At 47.3% G+C, this 22735-nt stretch overlaps 1 non-coding gene across 1 annotated transcript; it reads right to left on the reverse strand.

Annotated features, from left to right (window-relative positions):
* Positions 1-22138: 22138 nt before the first annotated feature.
* Positions 22139-22211, reverse strand: TRNAR-UCG (transfer RNA arginine (anticodon UCG)). Its single transcript has one exon. It is a non-coding gene; the product is annotated as a tRNA-Arg (tRNA).
* Between the last annotated feature and the right edge of the window lie 524 nt (positions 22212-22735).

Raw genomic sequence — 22735 nt, forward strand, 5'->3', positions numbered from 1 at the left:
GAGCAGAGAAGGCTAGCCCTTGAGGAGAAGAAGATAACAATGGCTCATGAGCTTAGCTTGAAAGAGATAGATCATAGAAACCAGTCCAGTAGGGATGGTGGCAGCAATTCTACAGTGCAGCCTGAGAGAAGGGTACACATCCCAAAAGACCTTGTGAGGGATTATAAAAGGGAGGATGATATCTACTTGTGGTTCAAGGGTTATGAGTCAGCTCTCCACATGAACCTGGTCCCTGAAGCTCATTGGGGGGCAGCCCTGTGGAAGCATTTTGAGGCAGAGGGGAGGGACACACTGACGGCCTTAGGGGATGCTCAGAGCCTCACCTACCCTGCCATGAAGGAGGCCTTACTTACCAGGTATGGTCTCACCCCTGAGCAGTACAAAGAGAAGTTTAGATCCTACAAGAGAAAGGAATCCCAAACATGGTTGGAATGTGTTGATTCTTGTTGCAGGTCACTGGATGGTTGGGTGAAGGGCAGTAAGGTAAACACGTATGAGGGGCTTTACAATTTAATTGCTTGGGAGCACTTGTACAGTTTATGTTTTCCAGAGCTGCGCCAGCACCTCATTGACAGCAAGCTGACTGACCCCAGGAAGCTTGCACAGGAAGCGGACCGCTGGGAGAGCACCAGGGTCCAGAAGAGGTATGGGGGAGACCACGCCAAGGGTGGGCAGGGTCCCTCTCAGAAGAAAGGGGGGGGTAAGGGCAAACAGGATGAGTTCTCTAAAGGGCCCCAAACTGATTCCCAGGGTAAGGATTCCCAACCCCCCAGTGAAAAGAGGCCATGGTTCTCCAAAGGGAAGCCAATGGCAGGTGGTCCCCTACGTAAGTGCTATTCATGTGACCAGGTGGGTCATGTGAGGGGGGACCCCATATGCCCCAAAAGTACACCGGCACCCACTGGTGCACCGTCCCAGGGTTTGGCCAGTGTAGCGCTTGGGCAGGAGTTGGTTTCAGGTGGGTGGGAACCAGCAGAAATGACCCTTGTCTCACTAGGGGACAGTGAGATGGTCCAGAGAAACCTAGTGCCTGATAACACTAAGAAGTACAGGCAATGGGTGACCATCAATGGACAGAGGGTGGAGGCTCTGAGAGACACAGGAGCCAGTGTGACTACAGTGAGGAGTCACCTGGTGTCTGAAGAGCAGATTGATCCCCGGGTACTTCACCAAGTGGTTGCAGTAGACAACTCTGAGCGCCTCTGCAGAGTGGCGCAGGTTCCCTTTGAATGGGGGGGGGTCTCAGGTTCCTGGAAAGTAGCTGTGAGTCCAACCATGCCTGTTGATTGTTTGCTAGGCAACGACCTGGAGGATTCCCCTTGGAAGGAGGTGGAACACAGGTCTCACTTGGAGATGTTGGGTCTGCCTGGGTGGGTATGCGTATCCACCCGGTCTATGGCAGCCAATCAGGGTAGTCAAGAGCCCCTGGAGCCTGAAACAGTGGCCCAGGGGACCGCCAAGAAGAGGAGAGGCAGGAGGCGCGGGAAACCCGCCCCAGAAGTTCCCACGGTCCGGGAGGAGGCAGAGCCTGAGGGTGATGCCCCGGAACCTACAGGGGAACAGGTGGCTGAACTGGGGGAGGTCCCTGAGCTGTCGCAGTGGCAGCAGGAAGGGGGACCCACCAGGGAAGTATTCTGCACAGCGCAGAAGGAATGCCCTACTCTTGAGGGACTGCGGCAGCAGGCTGCAGCCCAGGCGGCTGGCGGGGCGCCAGGTACTCACCTGATTTATTGGGAGGATGGCCTCCTGTATAGTGAGCCTAAGGTTCCTGAGCCGGGGTCAGCTCGTATGCTGGTGGTACCCCAGGGCTTCAGGACCTTCCTACTGGGTTTGGCTCATGATGTGCCTTTGGCAGGACATCTAGGGCAGGACAAGACCTATAAGAGGCTTGTCTCCCACTTTTACTGGCCCTTGATGAACAAGCAGTCAGCTGCTTATTGTAGATCTTGTCAGACTTGTCAGGCAAGTGGCAAGAGTGGGGGGAAATGCAAAGCTCCCCTCCAACCTTTACCGGTAGTCAGTACTCCCTTTGAAAGGGTAGGAATTGACATTGTGGGGCCTCTGGATCCCAAGACAGCCCTGGGCAACAGGTTCATCCTGGTCTTGGTGGACCATGCCACACGGTACCCAGAGGCTATTCCTCTAAGGACGGTCACCGCCCCCGTGGTGGGACGTGCCTTGATGGGGGTTTTTACCCGCATGGGGTTCCCCAAGGAGGTAGTATCTGATAGGGGTACAAACTTCATATCCACTTATATGAAGTCTCTGTGGAAGGTGTGTGGGGTAACCTACAAGTTCACCACCCCTTACCACCCCCAAAGTAATGGTCTGGTTGAGAGATTCAACCGCACCTTGAAAGGCATGATTCAGGGCCTGTCAGAGCCCTTGAGGCGTAAGTGGGACGTCCTCTTGCCATGCCTTCTGTTCGCTTACAGGGAGGTGCCTCAAAAGGGACTTGGCTTTAGCCCCTTTGAGCTCATCTATGGCCACCCTGTGAGGGGACCGCTCAGTCTGGTGAAGGAGGCTTTGGAGAAAGCTCCTAGTAAACCACCCCAGGATGTATTTAGCTACATGCTGGCACTAAGAAACCAGACTGCCCGCTTCAGGCGTCTCGCTCAGGAGAACCTGGAAGCAAGCCAGGAGGACATGAAACGGTGGTACGACCAGAATGCCACTCTGGTTGAGTTTCAGCCTGGACAAAAAGTGTGGGTCATGGCACCAGTAGAGCCTAGGGCTCTCCAAGATAAGTGGACTGGGCCTTTTGAGGTGGTGGAAAGAAAGAGCGAGGTCACCTATCTGGTAGACTTGCAATCCCCCAGGAACCCCTTGAGGGTCCTACATGTCAACCGCCTCAAACCACACTTTGAGCGAACTGAGCTATCCATGCTCCTAGCGACAGATGACGGGGTGGAGGAAGAGAGTGAGCCTCTTCCTGACCTCCTGTCTGCAGGAGAGAAAGATGGGTCTGTGGAGGGAGTGATCCTCTCCCCCTCCCTGACTGAGGAACAGCAGAGGGACTGTCGCCACGTGCTGGGACAGTTCGCCTCACTGTTTTCCCTGATCCCAGGAGTCACACACCTGTGCACACATGATGTGGACACTGGGGACAGTACACCTGTTAAACACAAGGTTTACAGGGTGACTGACAGGGTGAGGGCTTGCATTAAGGAGGAAGTCTCCAAAATGTTAGCCCTAAGGGTTATTGAGCACTCCAGCAGTCCTTGGGCCAGCCCAGTGGTCTTGGTCCCAAAGGCTACTGCTCCTGGTGCCACTCCAGAACTTAGGTTCTGTGTGGACTACCGGGGTCTCAATGCGGTCAGCAAGACTGACGCACACCCCATCCCCCGAGCTGATGAGCTCATTGATCGGTTAGGAGCTGCCAAGTACCTCAGTACGTTTGATTTAACATCTGGGTACTGGCAGATTGCCTTAACTGAAGGGGCAAAGGAGAGGTCAGCATTCTCTACCCCCGATGGGCACTTCCACTTCAATGTGATGCCCTTTGGGATGAAGAATGCCCCTGCCACCTTTCAGAGGTTGGTCAACCAGGTGTTGGCAGGACTGGATGAGTTCAGTGCCGCCTACCTGGATGACATTGCTGTGTTTAGTTCCACATGGGAGGAACACCTGCAACACCTCTGGAGAGTGTTAGAGGCCCTGCAGAAGGCAGGCCTCACTATTAAGGCGAGCAAGTGCCAAATAGGGCAGGGTTCTGTTGTGTACTTAGGACACCAGGTGGGGAGTGGCCAGGTGGCACCCCTACAGCCTAAGATTGACACGATTCTGGCTTGGGAGCCTCCCAAGACCCAGACTGAAGTGAGAGCCTTTTTAGGTCTCACCGGATACTATCGGAGGTTCGTTAAGGGATATGGTACCATTGTTACCCCCTTAACTGAGTTGACTTCTAAGAAGCAACCCAAGAAAGTGATCTGGACAGAGGCTTGCCAGAACGCTTTTGATGCCCTGAAGGCTGCCATGTGCACAGCACCGGTGCTGAAGGCACCTGACTACTCCACGGAGTTTGTTGTACAGACAGACGCCTCAGAGCATGGTATTGGAGCAGTACTCTCACAGCTGAATGAAGAGGGCCTAGATCAACCCGTAGCCTTCATTAGCAGAAGGTTACTACCCAGGGAACGTAGGTGGAGTGCCATAGAACGTGAAGCGTTTGCTGTGGTCTGGGCACTGAAGAAGCTAAGACCCTACTTGTTTGGGACTCACTTCCGAGTTCAGACCGACCACAGACCCCTCAGATGGTTAATGCAGATGAGGGGTGAGAACCCAAAACTGTTGAGGTGGTCCATTTCCATACAGGGGATGGACTTTACGGTGGAACATCGACCCGGTACAGAGCACGCCAATGCTGATGGTCTGTCCAGGTTCTTCCGCCTTAGTGATGAGAACTCCCATGAGGTTGGGTAGTTGCTCCCCACTTTTAGCTGGGGGGGACACGTGTTAGACTTTTCATCCTTGGCGTGGTCTCCCTTAACTTTTTGCCTCTGTTCCCCAGGTTGTTGATGTGTGCTGGACTCTGATTTTGCTGTTTTTGTTACTCTGGGCACTTTACCACTGCTAACCAGTGCTAAAGTGCAAGTGCTCCTGTTTAAATTATATGTAAGTGGTTCATCCATGATTGGCATATTTGAATTACTAGTAAGTCCCTAGTAATGTGCACTAGAGGTGCCAGGGCCTGTAAATCAAATGCTACTAGTGGGCCTGCAGCACTGGTTGTGCCACCCACATAAGTAGCTCTGTAATCATGTCTCAGACCTGCCACTGCAGTGTCTGTATGTGTATTCTTACACTGTAAATTCGACTTGGCAAGTGTACCCACTTGCCAGGCCTAAACCTTCCCTTTCCTTACATGTAAGGCACCCCTAAGGTATGCCCTAGGTAGCCCCAAGGGCAGGGTGCAGTGTATGGATAAGGTAGGACATATAGTAATGTGGTTTATATGTCCTGACAGTGAAATACTGCCAATTTCGTTTTCACTGTTGCAAGGTCTGTCTCTCTCATAGGATAATATGGGGGCTACCTTTAAATATGATTAAAGTGTAGATTCCCCTAGAGAAGAGATGGACAGGTGGAGTTTGGGATCCCTGAACTCACAATTTAAAAATGCATCTTTTAGTAAAGTTGATTTTGAGATTGTGAGTTTGGAAATGCCACTTTTAGAAAGTGAGCATTTTCTTGCTTAAACCATTCTGTGACTCTGCCTTGTTTGTGGATTCCCTGTCTGGGTCAGTTGACAGTTGGGTTGTTTTTCACCTCACCCCAGACAGTGACACAAAGGGAGCTGGGGTGTGATCTGCATTCCTGATTAGCCATCTCTGCTAGGAGGGAGGGGTGGAGTGGTCACTCTCATCTGAAAGGACTGTGCCTGCCTCTGACAATGCTGTCTCCAGCCCCCTGGTGTGTGTCTGAGGCCTTGCCTGGGCAAGGCAGGATTTCACAAGAAGGTGTGAGTCCCCTTTGAAGAAAGGTGACTTCAAAGACTAAAATGGGTATAAGAAGGGCACCCAAACTTACAAACTTTAGAAACACTTCTGGAATCAAGGGGAACCTCTGCCTGGAGAAGAGCTGATCGCTGAGGAACAAGTGCTGCCCTGCCTGTGACTGTGCTTTGTGGAGCTTTCCTGCAGTGCTGCTTCTGCCAGAGTAAGAGGGCAAAGACTGGACTTTGTGTGCCTTCCATCTTGAAGAAGAAATCTCCAAGGGCTTGATGTAGAGCTTGCCTCCTGTTATTGAAGTCTCAGGGATAGCAAAGACTTCTTCCTGCCAGCACCTGGAGTCTCTGGAGAGACCCCTACTCTGCTCTGTGGTGCCCTTCCAGTTCCTGGGACCCTGAAAGGAGAGGCTGGCAGCCTAAGGACAAAAATACACGCACCGAGCACCGTGCGGAGAAAAGATCGACGCGAATCCGATCGCGGCTGAGAAAACGACGCGACGCCGACTCCGCAGCTGAGAAACGACGCCGCTGGAAACGCGACCGGAGAATCGACGCCCGGAGCAGGAGAAACGACGCGCAGCATCGCTGACGAAGGCTGAGAGATCGCAACCAGCGCCGCGGGACTTCGGACCGTCGCGTGGCTGGCTTTTTCGACGCGCCTCGCCGAGCCGAGCTGTTTTCGACGCATATACCCGTGCAGGGTTATTTTCGACGCACACCGCCCGTGCGGGGTTATTTTTGCCGCAAACCAGGTACATTTACACGCTAGCAGCGCTAGTGTGTTGTTACAACTACCTAACGACTCTTTTTATTTTAAACCTTTTAAAAATCATAACTTGACTTGTGTATGTTGGATTTTTGTCGTTTTGGTCTTGTTTTGTCTAGATAAATATTTCCTATTTTTCTAAACTGGTGTTGTGTCATTTTGTAGTGTTTTCATTAAGTTACTGTGTGTGTTGGTACAAATACTTTACGCCCAGCACTCTGAGGTTAAGCCTACTGCTCTGCCAAGCTACCAAGGGGGTAAGCAGGGGTTAGCTGAGGGTGATTCTCTTTTATCCTAACTAGAGTGAGGGTCCTTGCTTGAACAGGGGGTAACCTGACTGTCAACCAAAGACCCCATTTCTAACACATCACAATACATACTCCTTTGCCTGATACCTTTCACAACAAACTGCTCTTGAAAAAAGACGTTAACCGGTCCTTGCTCTCAGACAGACACAGAAAGCCTATCACCACCTCTACGAACATATTTCAATCAAACCAATAGATATAATTCAACAATTATGCCTCTGTATCAATATAACTACAACTCGAGACAGAAAGGAATTTAAAAAACAATCTGCCCATTTGAATAACCAGCATAGTTTTAAGGACGTACAAATTGAAATGTGACAATTTCAGAGTTCCTCATTCATAAGAAGTCTGTGAGATTGTATCTCAGAAAGATCTCAAGTTTATAGCAAAAATGGTTGTAAGGGTGATTTTTACCACACAATTGCAACTAGGTGCCTCAACCTGCAAGAGACCAGTCCTTGACAGATTACACAACTGGGGCAACAGCAAAGGCACCAATTGTGTCAATCCTTTATGATTCTTCTCTAGTACTATACTTTTTCTGAGGGACAATTTGCATTATTCCTGGAGAAAATCATAGAGCTTCTACCCATGCATAGTTTCTCCTTTCTGCACGCACACACTCCCTGCACTGAATCTACCCACAGTTCTGTTCAGAATGATTGTGCCATGTCATATTGTTGTATACGTATTGCATATCTGTGGCATTTATGAAGAGGTACTTTGGTATGGCAGAAAGACAGAAAAGTAGCAATGCTGAAGGCATAACGTGACTGATTGTGCAGTTTGTATTGGGCTTTCTTAATGAGTGAGAGTGAAAGGAGTATTGTAAGAGTATGCCTCCAGTTTGTATGTAAAGATAAGTTGGGTGCTGTGAGAAAAAGACTCAACCATGAAGGGACACGAATCCTCAATCTGCCGATCAGAAATCAAACACCTTATCCATTAGGCCACATGGTCACTAACTAATATGTTTGGGTGTTTAGGGTTAGGTGGTATGAATCGATGTGGAACATATCAATTACAGGTGCGCAGGACAGGATCCCATACCGTTCTTCATCTTCTTTCCATCAAAGGAGTTTTTTCAAACAATATCTAGATAATTTCTAAAGTTTCATATCTTATGCTGTGCTTTTTTGCCGTTAATCCTCCTTTCTTCTTTTATTGAATACTCTGTTTTATGCTGCAATGGTATTTTTGGATTATTTGAAAAGAGAATGAAACTGCTTTGACAGTAGTTCAGACTTCCCATTTCTTGACTTGCTAATTTTCTCCCTGAATTAGCTTATACAAGTGACATGAACAGGTCCTTGACCTAAGCACGTACCTGAAAGCCTGTCACCACCTCTAGAAATAAAATTCACAGCAGCTCAAAACATTCATTTTGAAAGAGAATATTTCAAGTGAGTCCAAGTTTAATTTCAATAAAGAAAGCTGTATAAAATGACACGCTGCACATTTGGGTAACCAGCATGACTCTTTTCAGTGAAGAAGTGGAATGGTTCTGTTGCAATATACTATCACCCTGGGAAGCTGCTACGAGGAAGAGTAAACAATATGATTAGGTTTCAGCAAAAATGTATTAGTTCAGGGTGTGCACCTCAGATAGACTTAAACTTACACACCCTGGTCTGTGAGAGTAGTACCCTATCCATTGCAGCATTGAGGGTAATCTGCAAGACAGAGTTCCAAAATCATCCTTTCATCTCAGTTCATGGCCACATACAGTATTTCTGCAGTCATTCGTTTCACTTTTCTGTCTTTAATTAAACTGACCATTTTAAACCTCCGGCACCCACCACTTCAATCTTAAAGTTTTTCTGCTATCATAGGGCCTTGGAACTTTTGGCAAGTGGACAGAAGCAGTCAGAGAACCACATCACAATGCATACTCCTTTGCCTGATACCTTTCACAACAAACTGCTCTTGGAAAAAGACGTTAACCGGTCCTTGCTCTCAGACAGACACAGAAAGCCTATCACCACCTCTACGAACATATTTCAATCAAACCAATATATATCATTCAACAATTATGCCTCTGTATCAATATAACTACAACTCGAGACAGAAAGGAATTTAAAAAACAATCTGCCCATTTGAATAACCAGCAGAGTTTTAAGAACGTACAAATTGGAATGTGACAATTTCAGAGTTCCTCATCCATAAGAAGTCTGTGAGATAGTATCTCAGAAAGATCTCAAGTGTATAGCAAAAATGGTTGTAAGGGTGATTTTTACCACACAATTGCAACTAGGTGCCTCAATCTGCAAGAGACCTGTCCTTGACAGATTACACAACTGGGGCAACAGCAAAGGCAGCAATTGTGTCAATCCTTTATGATTCTTCTCTAGTACTATACTTTTTCTGAGGGACAATTTGCATTATTCCTGGAGAAAATCATAGAGCTTCTACCTATGCATAGTTTCTGCTTTCTGCACGCACACACTCCCTGCACTGAATCTACCCACAGTTCTGTTCGGAATGATTGTGCCATGTCATATTGTTTTATACGTATTGCATATCCGTGGCATTTATGAAGAGGTACTTTGGTATGGCAGAAAGACAGAAAAGTAGCAATGCTGAAGGAATAACGTGACTGATTGTGCAGTTTGCATTGGGCTTTCTTAATGAGTGAGAGTGAAAGGAGTATTGTAAGAGTGTATTTCCAGTTTGTATGTAAAGATAAGTTGGGTGCTGTGAGAAAAAGACTCAACCATGAAGGGACTCAAACCCTCAATCTTCTGATCCAATGTCAGACGCCTTATCCATTAGGCCACATGGTCACTGACTGCAATATGTTTGGGTGTTTAGGGTTAGGTGGTATGAATGGATGTGGAACATATCAATTACAGGTGCGCAGGACAGGATCCCATACCGTTCTTCATCTTCTTTCCATCAAAGGAGTTTTTTCAAACAATATCTAGATAATTTCCAAAGTTTCATATCTTATGCTGTGCTTTTTTGCCGTTAATCCTCCTTTCTTCTTTTATTGAGTACTCTGTTTTATGCTGCAATGGTATTTTTGGATTATTTGAAAAGAGAATGAAACTGCTTTGACAGTAGTTCAGACTTCCCATTTCTTGACTTGCTAATTTGCTCCCTGAATTAGCTTATTCAAGTGACATGAACAGGGCCTTGACCTAAGCACGTACCTGAAAGCCTGTCACCACCTCTAGAAATACAATTCACAGCAGCTCAAAACATTCATTTTGAAAGAGAATATTTCAAGTGAGTCCAAGTTTAATTTCAATAAAGAAAGCTGTATAAAATGACACGCTGCACATTTGGGTAACCAGCATGACTCTTTTCAGTGAAGAAGTGGAATGGTTCTTTTGCAATATTCTATCACCCTGGTAAGCTGCTACGAGGAAGAGTAAACAATATGATTAGGTTTCAGCAATAAAGTATTAGTTCAGGGTGTGCACCTCAGATAGACTTAAACTTACACACCCTGGTCTGTGAGAGTAGTGCCCTATCCATTGCGGCATTGAGGGTAATCTGCAAGACAGAGTTCCAAAATCATCCTTTCATCTCAGTTCATGGCCACATACAGTATTTCCGTAGTCATTCGTTTCACTTTTCTGTCTTTAATTAAACTGACCATTTTAAACCTCCACCACCCACCACTTCAATGTTACAGTTTTTATGTTATAATATTGCCTTGGAACTTTTGGCAAGTGGACAGAAGCAATCAGAGAACCACATGACAATACATACTCCTTTGCCTGATACCTTTCACAACAAACTGCTCTTGGAAAAAGACGTCAACCGGTCCTTGCTCTCAGACAGACACAGAAAGCCTATCACCACCTCTACTAACATACTTCAACCAAACCAATATATATCATTCAAACAATTATGCCTCTGTATCAAAATAGCTACAACTCGAGGCAGAAAGGAATTTACAAAACAATCTGCCCATTTGAATAACCAGCATGGTTTTTAGGACGTACAAATTGGAATGTGACAATTTCAGAGTTCCTCATTCATAAGAAGTCTGTGAGATAGTATCTCAGAAAGATCTCAAGTTTATAGGAAAAATGGCTGTAAGGGTAATTTTTACCACACAATTGCAACTAGGTGCCTCAATCTGCAAGAGACCAGTCCTTGACAGATTACACAACTGGGGCAACAGCAAAGGAAGCAATTGTGTCAATCCTTTATGATTCTTCTCTAGTACTATACTTTTTCTGAGGGACAATTTGCATTATTCCTGGAGAAAATCATAGAGCTTCTGCGCATCCATAGTTTCTGCTTTCTGCACGCACACACACACTCCTTGCACTGCATCTACCCACAGTTCTGTTCAGAATGATTGTGCCATGTCATATTGTTGCATACGTATTGCATATCCGTGGAATTTATGAAGAGGTACTTTGGTATGACAGAAAGACAGAAAAGCAGCAATGCTGAAGGCATAATTTGACTGATTGTGCAGTTTGCATTGGGCTTCATTAATGAGTGAGAGTGAAACGAGTATTGTAAGAGTGTGCCTCCAGTTTGTATGAAAAGATAAGTTGGGTGCTGTGAGAAAATGACTCAACCATGAAGGGTTTCAAACCCTCAATCTTCTGATTCGAAGTCAGACACCTTATCCATTAGGCCACATGGTCACTGACTGCTGTATTTTTGGGTGTTTAGGGTTAGGTGGTATGAATGGATTTGGAACATATCAATTACAGTTGCGCAGGTCAGGATCCCATACCGTTCTTCATCTTCTTTCCATCAAAGGAGTTTTTTCAAACAATATCTTGATAATTTCCAAAGTTTCATATCTTATAAAGTGCTTTTTTGCCGTTAATCCTACTTTCTTCTTTTATTTAATACTCTCTTTCATGCTGCAATGGGATTTTTGGATTATTTGAAAAGAGAATGAAACTGCTTTGACAGTAGTTCTGAGTTCCCAGTTCTTGACTTGCTAATTTGCTCCCTGAATTAGCTTATACAAGTGACATGAACAGGGCCTTGACCTAAGCACGTACCTGAAGGCCTGTCACCACCTCTAGAAATAAAATTCACAGCAGCTCAAAACAATCATTTTGAAAGAGAATATTTTAAGTGAGTCCATGTTTAATTTCAATAAAGAAAGCTGTATAAAATGACACGCTGCACATTTGGGTAACCAGCATGACTCTTTTCAGTGAAGAAGTGGAATGGTTCTGTTGCAATATACTATCACCCTGGCAAGCTGCTACGAGGAAGAGTAAACAATATGATTAGGTTTCAGCAAAAATTTATTAGTTCAGGGTGTGCACCTCAGATAGACTTAAACTTACACACCCTGGTCTGTGAGAGTAGTGCCCTATCCATTGCAGCATTGAGAGTAATCTGCAAGACTGAGTTCCAAAATCATCCTTTCATCTCAGTTCATGGCCACATACAGTATTTCTGCAGTCATTCGTTTCACTTTTCTGTCTTTAACTAAACTGACCATTTTAAACCTCCACCACCCACCACTTCAAAGTTACTGTTTTTATGTTATAATAGGGCCTTGGAACTTTTGGCAAGTGGACAGAAGCAATCAGAGAACCACATGACAATTCATACTCCTTTGCCTGATACCTTTCACAACAAACTGCTCTTGGAAAAAGACGTTAACCGGTCCTTGCTCTCAGACAGACACAGAAAGACTATCACCACCTCTAACATACTTCAACCAAACCAATATATATCATTCAAACAGTTATGCCTCTGTATCAATATAGCTGCAACTCGAGACAGAAAGGAATTTACAAATCAATCTGCCCTTTTGAATAACCAGCATGGTTTTAAGGACGTACAAATTGGAATGCGACAATTTCAGAGTTCCTCATTCATAAGAAGTCTGTGAGATAGTATCTCAGAAAGATCTCAAGTTTATAGAAAAAATGGTTGTAAGGTTGATTTGTACCACACAATTGCAACTAGGTGCCTCAATCTGCAAGAGACCAGTCCTTGACAGATTACACAACTGTGGCAACAGCAAAGGCAGCAATTGTGTCAATCCTTTATGATTCTTGTTAGACTTTTCATCCTTGGCGCGGTCTCCCTTAACTTTTTGCCTCTGTTCCCCAGGTTGTTGATGTGTGCTGGACTCTGATTTTACTGTTTTTGTTACTCTGGGCACTTTACCGCTGCTAACCAGTGCTAAAGTGCAAGGGCTCCTGTTTAAAATATGTACGTAATTGGTTCTCCATGATTGGCATATTTGTTTTACTGTTAAGTCCCTAGTAAAGTGCACTAGAGGTGCACAGGGCCTGTAAATCAAATGTTACTGGTGGGCCTGCAGCACTGGTTGTGCCACCCACACAAGTAACCCTGTAATCATGTCTCAGACCTGCCACTGCAGTGTCTGTGTGTGTATTTTTACTCTGTAAATTCGAATTGGCAAGTGTACCCACTTGCCAGGCCTAAACCTTCCCTTTTCTTACATATAAGGCACCCCTAAGGTAGGCTGTAGGTAGCCCCAAGGGCAGGGTGCAGTGTATGGTTAAGGTAGGACATATAGTAATGTGGTTTATATGTCCTGACAGTGAAATATTGTTAAATTCGTTTTTCACTGTTGCAAGGACTGTCTCTCTCATAGGATAATATGGGGGCTACCTTTAAATATGATTAAAGCGTAGATTCCCCTAGAGAGTAGATGGACATGTGGAGTTTGGGGTCCCTGAACTCACAATTTAAAAATACATCTTTTAGTAAAGTTGATTTTAAGATTGTGCGTTTGAAAATACCACTTTTAGAAAGTGAGCATTTTCTTGCTTAAACCATTCTGTGACTCTGCCTTGTTTGTGGATTCCCTGTCTGGGTCATTTTGACAGTTGGTTGTTTTTCACCTCACACCAGACAGTGACACAAAGGGAGCTGGGGTGTAACCTGCATTTCCTGATTAGCCATCTCTGCTAGGAGGGAGGGGTGGAGTGGTCACTCTCATCTGAAAGGACTGTGCCTGCCTCTAACAATGCCGGCTCCAACCCCCTGGTGTGTGTCTGAGGCCTTGCCTGGGCAAGGCAGGATTTCACAAGTAGGTGTGAGTCCCCTTTGAAGAAAGGTGACTTCAAAGACTAAAATGGGTATAAGAAGGGCACCCAAATCTACAGACTTGAGAAACACTTCTGGAACCAAGAGGAACCTCTGCCTGGAGAAGAGCTGAATAGCTGAGGAAGAAGAGCTGCCCTGCCTGTGACTGTGCTTTGTGGAGCTATCCTGCAGTTGCTGCTTCTGCCAGAGTAAGAGGGCAAAGACTGGACTTTGTGTGCCTTCCATCTTGAGAAGAAATCTTCAAGGGCTTGATCTAGAGCTTGCCTCCTGTTGTTTGAAGTCTCAGGGACAGCAAAGACTTCTCTCTGCCAGCACCTGGAGTCTCTGGAGAGACTCCTGCTCTGCCCTGTGGTGCCCATCCAGTTCCTGGGACCCTGAAAGGAGAAGCTGGCAGCCTAAAGACAAGAAAATCAACGCACAGAGCGCCGTGAGGGGAAAAGATTGACGCGAATCCGATCTGCGGCTGAAAAAACGGCGCCCTGCCGGCTCCGCAGCTGAGAAACGACGCTCGCAGGAAACGCGACCGAAAAATCAACGCACGGAGCAGGAGAAACGACGCGCAGCATCGCTGACGGAGGCTGGGAGATCGCAACCTGCGCGGCGGGATTTTCGGATCATCGTGCGGCTGGATTTTCGACTCGCGTACCGCCGTGCAGAGTTATTTTTGACGCACACCCGCCCGTGCGGGGTTATTTTTGACGCGCACCAGGTACATTTTCACTCTAGCAGCGCTAGTGTGTTTTTAAAACTACTTAAAGACTCTTTTTGATTTTTAATTAATAACTTGACTTGTGTATGGTGGATTTTTGTTGTTTTGGTCTTGTTTTGTTTAGATAAATATTTCCTATTTTTCTAAGCTGGTGTTGTGTCATTTTGTAGTGTTTTCATTAAGTTACTGTGTGTGTTGGTACAAATACTTTACACCTAGCACTCTGAGGTTAAGCCTACTGCTCTGCCAAGCTACCAAGGGGGTAAGCAGGGGTTAGCTGAGGGTGATTCTCTTTTACCCTGACTAGAGTGAGGGTCTTTGCTTGAACAGGGGGTAACCTGACTGTCAACCAAAGACCCCATTTCTAACATTGGTGATCAGCGGTTGGGATTTGGACTTGTATTTGTGCTTGACATACAGTGATTAAGTGTACACTACTGTTTGAGTTCAGACCACTACGTGACCACATACTACTAGTCTTGTGATTTTTGTTTTTTTCTATTTGGACTGTTTTTGCTCTGCATTCAGTTTCTTTTTTCGCTGATCCGGTGATTGACTTTTCTGGAACTTCATTTGAGAACTTGCTTTTCTGCATTTGGAACTTTGCACTCTTTTAACCTTTTATCATGTCTCTACTTGGAGATGCATCAGTTGAAGCTGTTTTTGACCTGAAGCAATTGGATAGTTATAACAAGGCTCAGCTAAAGCAGTTTTGTAAAAATTTTGGTTGTCCCATTAAGAGCTCTTCCAAGAAGGATGAGCTGAAAAAGGCGCTGAGGGCCTGGGTGACAACCAGAAGCACTGGAGGGCACACTGAGGATGAGGAGGAGGATGAGGATGAGGAGGGAGAGCAATCAGTACATAATGGTATAGTGGGGGGACCTGTTATTCCCAGGGAAAGAGTCTCTAGGGCAAGTAGCAGTGTATCCTCCAAGGGTCTGACACCTGAAGAGTTACAGGACAGACAGGCAGAGAGGGAGTACCAATTGGAGCTGAAAAAGCTCAGTCTAGAGATGGAACAGAGAAGGCTGGCCATTGAGGAAAGGAAGTTAGCAATGGCTCATGAGCTCAGTTTAAAAGAGATAGATCAGAGGAGTCAGCCCAGTAGGGATGGTGGCAGCAATCCTACAGTGCAGCCTGAGAGAAGGGTACACATCCCAAAAGACCTTGTGAGAGATTATAAGAGGGATGATGATATCTACTTGTGGTTCAAGGGTTATGAGTCAGCTCTCCACATGAACCTGGTCCCTGAAGCTCATTGGGGGGCAGCCCTGTGGAAGCATTTTGAGGCAGAGGGGAGGGACACACTGACAGCCTTAGGGGATGCTCAGGATCTCACCTACCCTGTCATGAAGGAGGCCTTACTTACCAGGTATGGTCTCACCCCTGAGCAGTACAAGGAGAAGTTTAGATCCTAGAAGAGAAAGGAATCCCAAACATGGTTGGAATGTGTTGATTCTTTTTGCAGGTCACTGGATGGTTGGGTGAAGGGCAGTAAGGTAAACACGTATGAGGGGCTTTACAATTTAATTGCTTGGGAGCACTTGTACAGTTTATGTTTTCCAGAGCTGCGCCAGCACCTCATTGACAGCAAGCTGACTGACCCCAGGAAGCTTGCACAGGAAGCGGACCGCTGGGAGAGCACCAGGGTCCAAAGGAGGTATGGGGGAGACCACGCCAAGGGTGGGCAGGGTCCCTCTCAGAAGAAAGGGGGGGGTAAGGGCAAACAGGGGGAGTTCTCTAAAGGGCCCCAAACTGATTCCCAGGGTAAGGATTCCCAACCCCCCAGTGAAAAGAAGCCATGGTTGTCCAAAGGGAAGCCAGTGGCAGGTGGTCCCCCACGTAAGTGCTATGCATGTGACCAGGTGGGTCATGTGAGGGGGGACCCCAAATGCCCCAAAAGTACACCGGCACCCACTGGTGCACCGTCCCAGGGTTTGGCCAGCGTAGCGCTTGGGGAGGAGTTGGTTTCAGGTGGGTGGGAACCAGCAGAAATGACCCTTGTCTCACTAGGGGACAGTGAGATGGTCCAGAGAAACCTAGTGTCTGATAACACTAAGAAGTACAGGCAATGGGTGACCATCAATGGACAGAGGGTGGAGGCTCTGAGAGACACAGGAGCCAGTGTGACTACAGTGAGGAGTCACCTGGTGTCTGAAGAGCAGATTGATCCCCGGGTACTTCACCAAGTAGTTGCGGTAGACAACTCTGAGCGCCTCTGCAGAGTGGCGCAGGTTCCCTTTGAATGGGGGGGGGGGTCTCAGGTTCCTGGAAAGTAGCTGTGAGTCCAACCATGCCTGTTGATTGTTTGCTAGGTAACGACCTGGAGGATTCCCCTTGGAAGGAGGTGGAACACAGGTCTCACTTGGAGATGTTGGGTCTGCCTGGGTGGGTATGCGTATCCACCCGGTCTATGGCAGCCAATCAGGGTAGTCAAGAGCCCCTGGAGCCTGAAACAGTGGCCCAGGGGACCGCCAAGAAGAGGAAGGGCAGGGGGCGCGGGAAACCGGCCCCTGAGGTTCCCACGGTCCGGGAGGAGGCGGAGCCTGAGGGTGACGCCCCGGAACCTACAGGGGAGCAGGTGGCTGAACTGGGGGAGGTCCCTGAGCTGTCGCAGTGGCAGCAGGAAGGGGGACCCACCAGGGAAGCATTCTGCACAGCGCAGAAGGAGTGCCCTACTCTTGAGGGGCTGCGGCAGCAGGCTGCAGCCCAGGCGGCTGGCGAGGTGCCAGGTACTCACCCGATTTATTGGGAGGATGGCCTCCTGTACAGTGAGCCTAAGGTTCCTGAGCCTGGGTCAGCTCGTATGCTGGTGGTACCCCAGTGCTTCAGGGCCTTCCTACTGGGTTTGGCTCATGATGTGCCTTTGGCAGGACATCTAGGGCAGGACAAGACCTATAAGAGGCTTGTCTCCCACTTTTACTGGCCCTTGATGCACAAGCAGTCAGCTGCTTATTGTAGGTCTTGTCAGACTTGTCAGGCAAGTGGCAAGAGTGGGGGGAAATGCAAAGCTCCCCTCCAACCTTTACCTGTAGTCAGTACTCCCTTTGAAAGGGTAGGAATTGACATTGTGGGGCCTCTGGATCCCAAGACAGCCATGGGCAACAGGCTCATCCTGGTCTTGGTGGACCATGCCACTCGGTACCCAGAAGCCATTCCTCTAAGGACGGTCACTGCCCCCGTGGTGGGACGTGCCTTGATGGGAGTTTTTACCTGCATGGGGTTCCCCAAGGAAGTGGTATCCGATAGAGGTACAAACTTCATATCCACTTATCTGAAGTCTCTGTGGAAGGTGTGTGGGGTAACGTACAAGTTCACCACACCTTACCACCCCCAAAGTAATGGTCTGGTTGAGAGATTCAACCGCACCTTGAAAGGCATGATTCAGGGCCTGTCAGAGCCCTTGAGGCGTAAATGGGACGTCCTCTTGCCATGCCTTCTGTTCGCTTACAGGGAGGTGCCTCAAAAGGGACTTGGCTTTAGCCCCTTTGAGCTCATCTATGGCCACCCTGTGAGGGGACCGCTCAGTCTGGTGAAGGAGGCTTTGGAGAAAGCTCCTAGTAAACCACCCCAGGATGTATTTAGCTACATGCTGGCACTAAGAAACCAGACTGCCCGCTTCAGGAGTCTCGTTCAGGAGAACCTGGAAGCAAGCCAGGAGGATATGAAACGGTGGTACGACCAGAATGCCACTCTGGTTGAGTTTCAGCCTGGACAAAAAGTGTGGGTCATGGCACCAGTGGAGCCTAGGGCTCTCCAAGATAAGTGGACTGGGCCTTTTGAGGTGGTGGAAAGAAAGAGCGAGGTCACCTATCTGGTAGATTTGCAATCCCCCAGGAACCCTTTGCGGGTCCTTCATGTCAACCGCCTCAAACCACACTTTGAGCGAACTGAGCTATCCATGCTCCTAGCGACAGATGACGGGGTGGAGGGAGAGAGCGAGCCTCTTCCTGACCTCCTGTCTGCAGGAGAGAAAGATGGGTCTGTGGAGGGAGTGATCCTCTCCCCCTCCCTGACTGAGGAACAGCAGAGGGACTGTCGCCACGTGTTGGGACAGTTCGCCTCGCTGTTTTCCATGATCCCAGGAGTCACACACCTGTGCACACATGATGTGGACACTGGGGACAGTACACCTGTTAAACATAAGGTTTACAGAGTGACTGACAGGGTCAGGGCTTGCATCAAGGAGGAAGTCTCCAAAATGTTAACCCTAAGGGTTATTGAGCACTCCAGCAGTCCTTGGGCCAGCCCAGTGGTATTGGTCCCAAAGGCTGCTGCTCCTGGTGCCACTCCAGAACTTAGGTTCTGTGTGGACTACCGGGGTCTCAATGCGGTCAGCAAGACTGACGCACACCCCATCCCCCGAGCTGATGAGCTCATTGATCGGTTAGGAGCTGCCAAGTACCTCAGTACGTTTGATTTAACATCTGGGTACTGGCAGATTGCCTTAACTGAGGGAACAAAGGAGAGGTCAGCATTCTCTACCCCAGATGGGCACTTCTACTTCAACGTGATGCCCTTTGGGATGAAGAATGCCCCTGCCACCTTTCAGAGCTTGGTCAGCCAGGTGTTGGCAGGACTGGATGAGTTCAGTGCCGCCTACCTGGATGACATTGCTGTGTTTAGTTCCACATGGGAGGAACACCTGCAACACCTCTGGAGAGTGTTAGAGGCCCTGCAGAAGGCAGGCCTCACTATTAAGGCGAGCAAGTGCCAAATAGGGCAGGGTTCTGTGGTGTACTTAGGACACCAGGTGGGGAGTGGCCAGGTGGCACCCCTACAGCCTAAGATTGACACGATTCTGGCTTGGGAGCCTCCCAAGACCCAGACTGAAGTGAGAGCCTTTTTAGGTCTCACAGGATATTACAGGAGGTTTGTTAAGGGATATGGTACCATTGTTACCCCCTTAACTGAGTTGACTTCTAAGAAGCAACCCAAGAAAGTGATCTGGACAGAGGCTTGCCAGAGCGCTTTTGATGCCCTGAAGGCTGCCATGTGCACAGCACCTGTGCTGAAGGCACCTGACTACTCCAAGGAGTTTGTTGTGCAAACAGACGCCTCAGAGCATGGTATTGTAGCAGTAATGAAGAGGGCCTAGATCAACCCGTAGCCTTCATTAGCAGGAGGTTACTACCCAGGGAACGTAGGTGGAGTGCCATAGAACGTGAAGCGTTTGCTGTGGTCTGGGCACTGAAGAAGCTAAGACCCTACTTGTTTGGGACTCACTTCTGAGTTCAGACCAACCACAGGCCCCTCAGATGGTTAATGCAGATGAGGGGTGAGAATCCGAAACTGTTGAGGTGGTCCATTTCCCTACAGGGGATGGACTTTACGGTGGAACACCGTCCTGGTACAGAGCACGCCAATGCTGATGGTCTGTCCAGGTTCTTCCGCCTTAGTGATGAGAACTCCCATGAGGTTGGGTAGTTGCTCCCCACTTTTAGCTGGGGGGGACACATGTTAGACTTTTCATCCTTGGCGTGGTCTCCCTTAACTTTTTGCCTCTGTTCCCCAGGTTGTTGATGTGTGCTGGACTCTGATTTTACTGTTTTTGTTACTTTGGGCACTTTACCGCTGCTAACCAGTGCTAAAGTGCAAGGGCTCCTGTTTAAAATATGTACGTAATTGGTTCTCCATGATTGGCATATTTGTTTTACTGTTAAGTCCCTAGTAAAGTGCACTAGAGGTGCCCAGGGCCTGTAAATCAAATGTTACTGGTGGGCCTGCAGCACTGGTTGTGCCACCCACACAAGTAACCCTGTAATCATGTCTCAGACCTGCCACTGCAGTGTCTGTGTGTGTATTTTTACTCTGTAAATTCGAATTGGCAAGTGTACCCACTTGCCAGGCCTAAACCTTCCCTTTTCTTACATGTAAGGCACCCCTAAGGTAGGCCGTAGGTAGCCCCAAGGGCAGGGTGCAGTGTATGGTTAAGGTAGGACATATAGTAATGTGGTTTATATGTCCTGACAGTGAAATATTGTTAAATTTGTTTTTCACTGTTGCAAGGACTGTCTCTCTCATAGGATAATATGGGGGCTACCTTTAAATATGATTAAAGCGTAGATTCCCCTAGAGAGTAGATGGACATGTGGAGTTTGGGGTCCCTGAACTCACAATTTAAAAATACATCTTTTAGTAAAGTTGATTTTAAGCTTGTGCGTTTGAAAATGCCACTTTTAGAAAGAGAGCATTTTCTTGCTTAAACCATTCTGTGACTCTGCCTTGTTTGTGGATTCCCTGTCTGGGTCAGTTTGACAGTTGGTTGTTTTTCACCTCACACCAGACAGTGACACAAAGGGAGCTGGGGTGTAACCTGCATTTCCTGATTAGCCATCTCTGCTAGGAGGGAGGGGTGGAGTGGTCACTCTCATCTGAAAGGACTGTGCCTGCCTCTAACAATGCCAGCTCCAACCCCCTGGTGTGTGTCTGAGGCCTTGCCTTGGCAAGGCAGGATTTCACAAGTAGGTGTGAGTCCCCTTTGAAGAAAGGTGACTTCAAAGACTAAAATGGGTATAAGAAGGGCACCCAAATCTACAGACTTGAGAAACACTTCTGGAACCAAGAGGAACCTCTGCCTGGAGAAGAGCTGAATAGCTGAGGAAGAAGAGCTGCCCTGCCTGTGACTGTGCTTTGTGGAGCTATCCTGCAGTTGCTGCTTCTGCCAGAGTAAGAGGGCAAAGACTGGACTTTTTGTGCCTTCCATCTTGAGAAGAAATCTTCAAGGGCTTGATCTAGAGCTTGCCTCCTGTTGTTTGAAGTCTCAGGGACAGCAAAGACATCTCTCTGCCAGCACCTGGAGTCTCTGGAGAGACTCCTGCTCTGCCCTGTGGTGCCCATCCAGTTCCTGGGACCCTGAAAGGAGAAGCTGGCAGCCTAAAGACAAGAAAATCCACGCACAGAGCGCCGTGCGGGGAAAAGATTGACGCGAATCCGATCTGCGGCTGAAAAAACGACGCGCCGCCGGCTCCGCAGCTGAGAAACGACGCTCGCAGGAAACGCGACCAAAAAATCAACGCACGGAGCAGGAGAAACGATTTTCGGATCATCGTGCGGCTGGATTTTCGACTCGCGTACCGCCGTGCGGAGTTATTTTTGACGCACACCCGCCCGTGCGGGGTTATTTTTGACGCGCACCAGGTACATTTTCAATCTAGCAGCGCTAGTGTGTTTTTAAAACTACTTAAAGACTCTTTTTGATTTTTAATTAATAACTTGACTTGTGTATGGTGGATTTTTGTCGTTTTGGTCTTGTTTTGTTTAGATAAATATTTCCTATTTTTCTAAACTGGTGTTGTGTCATTTTCTAGTGTTTTCATTAAGTTACTGTGTGTGTTGATACAAATACTTTACACCTAGCACTCTGAGGTTAAGCCTACTGCTCTGCCAAGCTACCAAGGGGGTAAGCAGGGGTTAGCTGAGGGTGATTCTCTTTTACCCTGACTAGAGTGAGGGTCTTTGCTTGAACAGGGGGTAACCTGACTGTCAACCAAAGACCCCATTTCTAACAATTCTTCTCTAGTACTATACTTTTTCTGAGGGACAATTTGCATTATTCCTGGAGAAAATCATAGAGCTTCTACGCATCCATAGTTTCTGCTTTCTGCACACACACACACTCCCTGCACTGCATCTACCCACAGTTCTGTTCAGAATGATTGTGCCATGTCATATTGTTGCATACGTATTGCATATCCGTGGCATTTATGAAGAGGTACTTTGGTATGACAGAAATACAGAAAAGTAGCAAAGCTGAAGGCATAATGTGACTGCTTGTGCAGTTTGCATTGGGCTTCATTAATGAGTGAGAGTGAAAGGAGTATTGTAAGAGTGTGCCTCCAGTTTGTATGTAAAGATAAGTTGGGTGCTGTGAGAAAAAGACTCAACCATGAAAGGATTTGAACCCTCAATCTTCTGATTCGAAGTCAGACGCCTTAGCCATTAGGCCACATGGTCACTGACTGCAGTATGTTTGGGTGTTTAGGGTTAGGTGGTATGAATGGATGTGGCACATATCAATTACAGTTGCGCAGGACAGGATCCCATACCGTTCTTCATCTTCTTTCCATCAAAAGGAGTTTTTTCAAACAATATCTTGATAATTTCCAAAGTTTCATATCTTATGATGTGCTTTTTTGCAGTTAATCCTCCTTTCTTCTTTTATTGAATACTCTTTTTTATGCTGCAATGGTATTTTTGGATTATTTGAAAAGAGAATGAAACTGCTTTGACAGTAGTTCAGACTTCCCATTTCTTGACTTGCTAATTTGCTCCCTTAATTAGCTTATACAAGTGACATGAACAGGGCCTTGACCAAAGCACGTACCTGAAAGCCTGTCACCACCTCTAGAAATAAAATTCACAGCAGCTCAAATCAATCATTTTGAAAGAGAATATTTCAAGTGAGTCCAAGTTTAATTTCAATAAAGAAAGCTGTATAAAATGACACGCTGCACATTTGGTTAACCAGCATGACTCTT

The sequence above is a fragment of the Pleurodeles waltl genome, chromosome 4_1, assembly GCF_031143425.1.
Source record: "Pleurodeles waltl isolate 20211129_DDA chromosome 4_1, aPleWal1.hap1.20221129, whole genome shotgun sequence".
In the NCBI taxonomy this organism is placed as follows: Eukaryota; Metazoa; Chordata; class Amphibia; order Caudata; family Salamandridae; genus Pleurodeles; species Pleurodeles waltl.